General features: G+C 39.1%; 1 pseudogene; it reads left to right on the forward strand.

Moving 5' to 3' along the window:
• Positions 1–581: 581 nt before the first annotated feature.
• On the forward strand, positions 582–5,224 carry LOC103552301 (single-stranded DNA-binding protein, mitochondrial pseudogene; annotated as a pseudogene).
• Positions 5,225–10,691: the final 5,467 nt, after the last annotated feature.

Genomic DNA, 10,691 nt, shown 5'->3' on the forward strand with positions numbered 1-10,691 from the left:
CTGAAACAACAGTATTCAATACATGGCAATTATTCTTTAAATTTTATTCAACAGTGCCTGATACATAGTCAATACATCATTTTTATTATTTATTTTCCTTTTTTTTTTTGCTAAGGAAGATTAACCCTAAGCTAATGTCCATGCCAATCTTCCTTCACTTTATATGTGAGTCGCCACCACAGCATGGCCAACAAGTGGGGTAGGCCTGTGTCTAGGATCCAAACCCGCAAACCTGGGCCACCAAAGCAATAAATTTTTTTAATGCATTACCTTGATTTTATTATGAGACTGAACTAAAGCCTTATAAAAATCTTATTTCATTCTCACACTTTACAAATAAATGTCATCTGTATTTTGCAGATAGAGAAATTGAAGCTTAGTGCTATGGATTAAATGTCTGTGTCCTCCCCCTACCCCATTCCTGTGGTGAAGCCCTGACCCCCAGCAGGCTGGCATTTGAAGGTGGGACTGGGGAGGTCATTAGGTTTGGGAGAAGTCACAGGTGGAGCCCCTGTGATGAGGTCAATACCCTTATAAGACGTGGGAGAGATCAGAGGCCTCTCTCTCTCTGCCACGTGAGGATGCAAGAAGATGGCCATCTGCAAACCAGGAAGAGGCCTGTCACCAGGAGCCACACTGCCGGCTCCTTGATCTGGGATTTCCCAGTCTACAGATCTGTGAGCAATAACAGCCTGTTGTTGAAGCCGCCCAGTCTATGGTATCTTGTTACAGCAGCTGAGCTGAGTAAGACACTTAGCAAGGCTGACAGGATCACCCAAGATCACACAGCGAGTGAGTGGTTGCACCAGAACTTGAATAAGTGTTTGACACCAAAGCCTGGGCTTGTTCCATAAAACTGTGCTGCCACCCAATATACTACTTGGGTTTCTCTAGACAGAAAGCTCCCCTGAGCCAACCTGAATCTAGTTGATACACTTGACCATCTGTGTTACCATATGTCAGTTACTTGACTTCTCTGTGCCTTGGTTTCTTCATCTGTAAAAGGGAGGACAATAGTAATACTCTCTCTCACCGGGTTGTTGAGAGAATTGTGTGAATATCTATGAAGTGTTTAGGCCAGTGCCTGGCATGCAGTAAATTTTTTTATTATAATTATTATTACTATTTATAACTCTGGGGTCAACCCAGATTAGTCTTTGGGAGATGCGAGGAAAGAGCAACAAATATGGTCTTTTCAGCACAGCTTGTGAGACTTTAGGTAGTAGTATATGACCAGGGTATTACTCGCAGAATATTAACTTTGTGGTTTCCTGATATCATCCCTGAGAACTGTGGAGCAGAACTTGACGTCACCCAGCAGAATCACCAGCAGAGCTGTGAGAATACACATCTCCACCCACACTCCCATCCAAGCCCCACTCCCACCGCGCCCCCTTCATCCTCACGCCAGACCGCTACCCAGAATCTGCAGGGGTGGGCCAGAAATAGCCACTTTTAACAAGTATCCCCAGTGATCCAGATGTGCAGCTTTCTAATACAGGCCACTTTAAAAGAAGGAAAAATGATGGGGCCAGGCTGGTGGTGTAGTGGTTAAGCTCACACACTCTGCTTCGGTGGCCTGGGGTTTGTGGGTTCAGATCCCAGGTGCAGACTTACATACCACTCATCAAGCCATGCTGTGCTAGTGTCCCACATACAAGATAGAGAGAGATTGATGCAGATGTTAGCTCAGGGCCAATCTTCCTCACCAAAAAAAAAAGAGAGAGAGAGTGAGACCCAAGAGGTTACGTGATTTTCCCAGGGTTTAGGGCTCTTTCCATCATAAGTGCTAATGTTCACATAAATCCAATGCCTGATTATTTCTAGGTCTATTGTCAGGACAATTTTTTGTCCTTGTCAGCCAAAAGAATTATATTTCAATGGAAATGCTGAACTAATCTCAATCTCACAGATCTACCCCTGCACACCAGGGATGCCAGGAAGCTGAGGGTTGAGGGAAGACTTGAGCAGCAGGTAGCAACATTCCCGTCCTCTCTTCTGGGAGCCAGGGACAAACACGGAGAGAAAGCAGCTCCCTTAAGCAGGCTTGATTCTGAGCTGGCAGAGATTCTACAGGATTCTGCAGGTCAACGTGCAGTTTATCTTCTATTTGGCTTAGCCCTGGTTGAAAAATAATCCTAGGTTAGCCTTTGAAAAGCATCTTATCTCTCTTTTGTAGTTTTAACCAGATGTGACCCTCTTTTCCTGTTGTTTCAGCTGCTGTTGACACTGGGGTTGAGGGTGGACCCACGGATCTTTCAGAACATGCCTGAGTTGTTCATTGACTTTACTCAATGACAAGCTTAACTACGCTTGTGGATCCACCAAATGGTTTTCACGGCAAAAGTGTGTCTGTACTGCTGACTTGTAAACACAGCCTTAAAGTCAACAGAGTGTTTTTTCTGAGAGCTCCCAGGTATTTCAAGAAATCTAAGACAGAAAAGAGAAAAAGAAAGATCTCTTCAAGGTTCTCATGAAACCAATTTGTAATATGGTCCAACAACTGCCTTAACTATTGTTTAAAAACATAGGAATGCAACCTCTTTTTGAGGGTATTTTCTAAGTTTCCTAGGCAGGGAGACACAAAAAATATGGGGAAGAGCTGTAGTTACCAAGAGAAAACTAAAAGAATTGTTGTAAATACCTAGTCTTCCCAGCCAGCAGCTAAGCTGGAAGTATGTCTGGTGCCAAGAAGGACGCTTCTACTTTCCTAAAAAGGAAGAAAAAAATTAGTCCTACGGACTTGTTTCTACTTCTAGATACAGATATCCCCTATGTGGAATCTTTCCTTTCGGTTGCCAGGAGCAGAGCTGGAGGGAAAACATAGTCATTTGTTAACCTGGTGGTTTTCCCTCCTGAAGCCCAGAGGAAAAAGAAATGTTCCCATAGCAAACATCCTGTACTTTCTTTATGGTAACACTCATCAATCTTATAATTGCTTGTTCAATATCTGTCTTCCAATTAGACTATAGATTCCATGAGAATGACTATGCTTTTCTTATTCACTACTGCATCTCTGGTCTAGAACCCTGGCACATAGTTTGATGTTCAATAAAAATCTTTTGAATACAATGCTGAATAAATTATGTTGAAGCCAATGCCTTCAACAGGGGTCATTGGAGCCAGTAAGATTTAAATTGCAGATGAAGCAGCTACGTGGAGTTGGAGTCACTGTATGTGGACAAGGTGGTCGACTATCTAATGGAATTAACTAGTTGAAAAAAGGAGAATTTCTCGTTTTGAAGGGCAAAACAAGGGAGAATCTTGTGATTACATTGAACCTGGTGTGATGACATAAGTAATCATTAAGAACCAAAGAGTAAAATGCCAAATTGCATCCAGGTCCGGTTCCCTTCAAACATCTCACATCTATTAGACAGCACATCGTAGTGTTTTAGGTTCAGTTTGCTGTAATAAGGAGGGGTTTTAGATTTTTTTACAAGTATTAGTGTAAGAGTAGTCACATCTGTGGTTTAAACGGTATAATTTCAACAACACAATTAGCGTCTCAAAGCCATCCGGGGTAGTGTAACTTCATTGCTGGTTTTATTGTGGATAAATAAAGGTCTTGAAAAATAAATCTGCAAAGTTAAACATACGAAGTGTCTGCTATAATGTCATAAACGTTATCTGCTTTAAAAAATTAAGAGAACAGTCCCGTTTTATAGATATGACCTCTTTTGATGGGATGAATATCTATCTGGAAGCATGATGATGAAAGATCTAATTGAAAAATAGATGAGAGCATCTGTCCGTTGAACTTAGGCCCCTTGAGAGTCCTCCCTCTTTTGAAGAAAACTGGGAGTAAAGGACTCGATTGTAACAGCAGGGCAGGATCAAAATTGCAGAAATATGAACATGTAAAGTAAAGAAGACAAATATACTCATATGGACTTTTTAGTTCAGGAATTTTGAATAGACTACACTTAGAAAAGAATCACTTGGCTTAATGTATGCCTGCAAATTTAAATATTTGACTTGTTTTCGGAAAACCTGCAATTTGGCAGCTTTATTGAGGGATAATGACATACAATAAACTGCACATATGTCAAGTGTACAATTTGATGAGTGTTGACATATGTTTATAGCTGTGAAACCATCACCACAATCAAGAAAATCCATCAGCCTCAAAAGTTTCCTCATGACCCTTTGCAATCCCTCACTCCTGTTCCTTCCCCCAGGCAAACTGATCTGCTTTCTCTTCTTTTTCAATTTTTAAAAATTGTGGTAAAAAATACATAACCTAAAATATACTATCTTAAGCACAGAACAAAGATTAGAGCAGAGATTAATGAAATTGAGGACATAAAAATATTGAAAAAATCAACAAAGGTAAGGGTTGGTTTTTTAAAAAGATCAACAAAATTGAAAAGCCCTTAGTAAGATGAACTAAGAAAAAAAGAGAGAAAACTCAAATAACTAAAATCAGAAATGAAAGGGGGGCATTTCAACCAATGCTACAGAAATAAAAGGATTATAAGAGAAAACCATGAAAAATCGTATGCCTACAAATTGGATAACGTAGAAGAAATGGGAAAATCCTAGAAACACACAACCTTCCAAGACTAAATCATGAAGAAAAAGAAAATCTGAACAGACCATTAACTAGTAAGGAGATTGAGTCAGGAAACAAAAACCTCCCAACAGATCCCCTGGCTCACAGATGTCTAGGCTAGAGCCACAGATTCGATTGTAAAGAACCCCTGTGTCCAAGACCTGTATTACAGGTATTTCATCAGTTTGTAAGACACGAATCTCAAATAGCTAGCAATTTGGTTCTTGAAAGGTCTCTGAATTGTGTGCAGTCACTTGGGCAAGTAGGTTAGTAGGCTGTCATGAGACAGGTGGAAGGAAAAATCCGGCAACAATATTTTCTCTTGCAACAAATGAGATGTGGCAATCGAGGGAAAATGAGGTATATCAAATGGGCAATGTCAGTGACAAGACAACATAGCACAGAATACCAGTGTTCTGGCCAGGACTCAGAGATTTGGCATACCACTATATGAAAAAGTGGTCTTGAATTTATGTGGAAGGAAAAGTTGGTTCGGGTAACTGCCCAGATAAAAATAATTTGAAGCAACAAGCAACAGCCATCATAGCTGATAGCATTATATTTCTGAATGACCAGACAAAAGAGATGGCATACAATGGATGGTTCTTCTTTGGCCATTGTTTGGTACAGCCTCATTTCCAAATCATGTATAGCCCTTATAGTTTCTAAGGACAAAGATTGAAATATAAAAGGGGCATCACAAGCCTCAATTGATGCTCTTGAGTGATACCCAAGACTGGATGGCATCACTTAAAAATCCTACCCAACATTTAAAGAAGAATTAACTCTGAGCCTCCTCAAACTCTTCCAAAAAATTGAAGAGGAGGGAACACATCCAAATTCATTCTACGAGGCAGCGTATTACTGATACCAAAGCCAGATAAAGACACTATAAGAAAACTACAGACCCATATCCTTGATGAATATTGATGCAAAAATCCTCAAAAAAATACTAGCAAACTGAATTCAACAGCATATCAAAAGGACTCTACGCCACGACCAAGTAGGATTTACCCCTAGTATGCAAGGATGGTTCAACATATGAAAATCAATCAATATAACACCATGTTCACAGAACAAAGGACAAAAAACACATGATCATCTTAATAGATGCAGAAAAAGTATTTGACAAGAACCAATACCATTTTGTGATAAAAACACTCAATAAAGTAGGAATAGAAGGAAGCTACCTTCTTAACAAAACTACCACCGTAATAAAGACCTTATATGAAAAACTCACAGCTAATAGCATACTCAATGATGAAAGACTGAAATCTTTTCCTCTAAGATCAGGAACAAGATGAGGATGCCCACTTTCGACACCTCAACATAGTACTGGAAGTCGTAGCCAATGCAATTAGGCAAGAAATAAAAAGCATCCAAATGAGAAAGAAAGAAATAAAATTATCTCTATTTGTAGATGACATGATTTTATATGTAGAAAACCCTAAAGATTCCACAAAAAACTTAGAGAAAATAAACAAATTCAGCAAAGTTGCAGGATACAAAATCAACTAACCAAAATCAGTTGCATCTTTATACACCAACAATTATCAACTGGAAAAGGAAATTAAGAAAAAGATTCCATTTACAATAGCATTAAAAGGAATAAAATACTTGGGAAAAAATTTAATCAAGGTGGTAAAAGACAAGGACATTGAAAACTACAAAACATTGCTGAAAGAAAGAAGACATAAATAAACGGAAAGACACTCCACGTGCATGGGGTGGGAGACTCACTGTTGTTAAAACGCCCATCCTACCCAAAGATCTACAGGGTCAACACAATCCCCACCAAAATCTCAATGGAAGTTGTCGCAGAAATAGAAAAAAATCATCATAAAATTCATATGAATCTCAAGGGAACCTGAATAGCCAAAACAATTTTGAAAAAGAAGAACAGAACTGAAGGACTCACATTCACTGGCTTAAAAACGTATTACAGGGGGCCAGCCCTAGTGGCCTAGTGGTTAAAGTTTGGTGTGCAAACCAAAGTTCAGAGGCCTGGATCGGGTTCCTGGGTGCAGAGCCACACCACTCATCTATCAGTGGCCATGCTGTGGCAGTGGTTGACACTAAAAAAAAAAAAAAAAAAAAAGAGGAAGATTGGCAACAGATGTTAGCTCAGGGAAAATCTTCCTCAGCAAAAAAAGAAAAAAAAATTACAAAATTGCAGTAATCAAAATGATGCATATAGACCAATGAGATAGAATAGACAGCCTGAAAATAAACCTGTGAGTATATCCTCAAATGATCTTTGACAAAGGTGGCAAGACCACTCAATGGAGAAAGGACAGTTTCTTCAATAAACAGTTTTGGGAAAACTGGATATTCACATGCAAAAGAATGAAATTGGACCCTTATTTTACACCACATACAAAAGTTGACTCAAAATGAATTAAAGACCTAAATGTAAGATCTAAAACTATAAAACTCATAGGAGAAAACTTAGGGGAAAAGGTTCGGGTATTGAATTTGACAATGATTTCTTGTATATGACAGCAAAAGCAAAAATAGAGAAATGGGGCTACATCAAGCTTAAAGACTCCTGTTCATCAAAACACATAATCAACACAGTGAAAAGGCAACCTAAGAAATCCAAGAAAATATTTGTAAATCTTATATCTGATAAAGCATTCATATCCAGAATATATAAAGAACTCCTGGGGCCGGCCCCGTGGCCAAGTGATTAAGTTCTTGCACTTTGCTTTGGCGGCCAAGTGTTTCACCAGTTTGAATATTGGGCGCGGACATGGTACCGCTCAAGCCACGCTGAGGCAGCATCCCCCATGCCACAACTAGAAGGACCCACAACTAAAAATACACAACTATGTACTGGGAGGCTTTGGGGAGAAAAAGGAAAAATAAAATCTTAATAATAATAAAAAAAAGAACTCCTACATTCCAACAACAAAAAATCAGTTAACCCAACTGAAAAATGGACAAAAGACTTCAATAGATCTTTCTCCAAAGATGGTATACAAATCCAAGGAGCGTATGAAAAAATGCTCAACGTCACTAATTATCAGAGAATTACAAATCAAAACCACAATGAGATAACACCTCATACTTATTAGGATGGCTACTATCCCCTCCCTAAAAAAAAAAATGAAAGAAAGAGAGAGAAAGAGTAAAGAAGGAAGGAAGGAAGGAAGGAAGGAAGGAACAAGTGTTGACAGGGATGTGGAGAAGTTGGAACCCTTATCTTTGGTGGGATTTTTAAATGGCGCAACCACCTTGGAAAACAGTATGGCCATACCTCATACTATTTCTAGTTGCTATTTTAAGTAGTCATTTAATTATTACATTAGATTATTAATTTAATTACTCATACTGTTTCAATTTAAATAGAATACTATAAGATCCAGCAATCCCACGTCTGGATACATATCCAAAAGAATTGAGAGCATGGCGTAGAAGAGATGTTTGCACATCCATCTTCACAGCAGCACTATTCACAATAGCCAAAAGGTGGAAGCAACACAAATGTCCATCGACAGATGAGTGGATAAACAAAATGTGGTCTATCCATATAACAGAATACTATGCCAGCTTGAAAAGGAAGGAAATCTTGTCACATGCTACAACATGGATGAATCTTGAGGATATTATGCTAAGTGAAGTTATCCAGTCGCAAAAGAACAAATACTGTATGACTTCACTTGTGTGAGGTATCTAAAATAGTCAAGTTCATAGAGACAGAAAGTAGAACGGTGGTTACTAGGGGCCGGGGGGAGGGGGCAGAGAGGAGTTGTTGAAGGGGTGTGGAGTTTCGGTTCTGCCAGATGAAAAGGTTCTGAAGATATTTCACAACAACGTAAGCAGACTTAAAAGTGCTGAACCATACACTTAAAAATTTTTTTTTTACCATCAAAAACAAAATCTGTAAATTAATAAGTAAAGTTGACAAGAATGTGGAGGGATTGGAACTCTCATACACTGCTAGTGGGAATATCAAATGATACAACCACTTTGGAAAACACTTTGGCAGTTTCTTAAAAGCTAAACATATATCTCCTATTTCACCTGGGAATTTAACCAAGAGAAATTAAAGCACAAGTCTATACAAAGACTCGTATGAGAATGTTCATAGTTGCTTTATTCGTAATAGGCAAAAGCTAGTGAGAACCCGAATGTACTTCCACAGTGAATAAACAAATTGTGTACATCCATATGACGAAATATTACTTACCAAATAGATATACTTTTTAGATGTCATTTATTGAGTTTTTGCTACATAGCAAGCACTGTGCCTAATGCTTTAAACACGTCATCGTAACTGTGCGAGGTAGGAATAATTAGCCTTATTTTACAGACGATGAAAAGGAGTCTTGGAAAAGTTGAGTAACGTGAGTTACACAGCCCAGCTATGCTAAAGCCGGAGTTTGAACGTGGGTCTAGAGTGATGCCAAAAATGGAATCTGAACACTCCACTGTATTTCTTGAATTCAGCTGGAGCAATACACTGATGAGCTGATGGTAAACATCTCAACTGAAGAATTCTTTAGAAAAGGGGAGCTCTGGCTGTTCAGCAGTGATGTTAACTGACATATAGCACAGGGGTTGAGAATGTGGACTATAAATACAAACAGACGAGGGGTGAATTCCCACGGGTACCATTCCCTAGCTTGTGAGCTGTTTAATCTCTCTGTTCCTTTATCTTTAAGATGGAAATAACAGAATCTACCTCGTTCCCTGACTGTACTTACAACAGTTCCTGGCATACAGTAAAACACTACCCATCTTTATTTAACTTCTTAAATTGAACTTTGAATGCTTCCTGTCTCTGTTAAGTTTTTAAAAAAAAAAAAAAAACTTCATTCAATTTAATGTGTTCAAACCTGTTCTGTGCAATGCCCTAGGCTAGCATTGTTGTGGATCAAAGTGGTGTCAAATGAGAGAATCCTTCTCGGGAATTCTGCAATCTACTGAGCAAAAGCCATTCTCAGCCTATTCAATATTCTTAAGGTTTACATTCCCTGTCCTTTGTGGCTGGTTGGATTTCATATTTAAAAATTTGACTTTGCAACATTCTAACCTATTTTGCATTATGATATACTGTGTGCAGGCCCTTTCCCCTTTAGGGCTTCCTAAATTACCAGCCCTACTTCTTTCTTTTTTTCTTTTTTGGTGAGGAAGATTGTCCCTGAGCTAACATCTGTGCCAATCTTCCTCTATTTTATATCTGGGATGCCACCACAGTATGGCTTGATGAGCAGTGTGTAGGTCCATGCCCAGGATCCGAACCTGTGGACCCCAGGCTGCCGAAGCTGAGCCCACGAACTTAATCACTACACCAGTGGGCCAGCCTCCCAATTTCTATCTTTTTGTTTTTATTTTTTGAGGAAGATTAGCCCTGAGCTAACATCTGCCACCAATCTTCCTCTTTTTGGTGAAGAAGATTGGTCCTGAATTAACATCCATGCCCATCCTTCTCTATTTCTTTTATATGCATTTCTTTTATATGCACAGCATGGCTTGATAAGGCTTCTAGGTCCACACTCGTGATCCGAACCGACGAACCCTGGGCCAACAAAGTGGAGCATGTGAACTTAACCATGCACCACCAGACCATCCCCCCTTATTTCTTTCTTAATAGCAATATTTCTTAATATTAATATTTCGTTCCCTTTTACTGCTGAAACATAGTGAAACTTACTAAGCTAAAACCATTTTAAAATAAAGTTTAAGCATTTTAAGCATCATCAAACATAACTTCTTGGTACTGTAATGTTACACACAGTAATCAACTGACCCTTCATGAGGGTCAGAAGGAACCACAGGTTATGGCAGCTTAGAGCAGGCTGAGTTTTTCGTGCTATGTGGGTGACCTCTTTGGCTTACATGAAAGGCTAATATTGAGTGAATCCACTGAAGATGGAAGCTAAAACCAGGTTCAATTTTGGCACAATGAAACTTGTCTAAACTGCTCATTTGACCCCTCTGCAGTGTTGGTTTTAGGAAAGTGAATGGGACAACCACATCAGGTGTCTGTTTCAGGGATCAGCATTGTGATAGAAGCAGTGTTGTAGAAATGCGTTATGAGTTGAATTGCGTCCCCTCAAAATTGATGTGTTGATGTCTTCACCCCCAGGTCCTCAGAATGGGACCTTATTTGGAAATGGACTTGTTGCAC

The sequence above is a fragment of the Equus przewalskii genome, chromosome 32 (assembly GCF_037783145.1).
Source record: "Equus przewalskii isolate Varuska chromosome 32, EquPr2, whole genome shotgun sequence".
In the NCBI taxonomy this organism is placed as follows: Eukaryota; Metazoa; Chordata; class Mammalia; order Perissodactyla; family Equidae; genus Equus; species Equus przewalskii.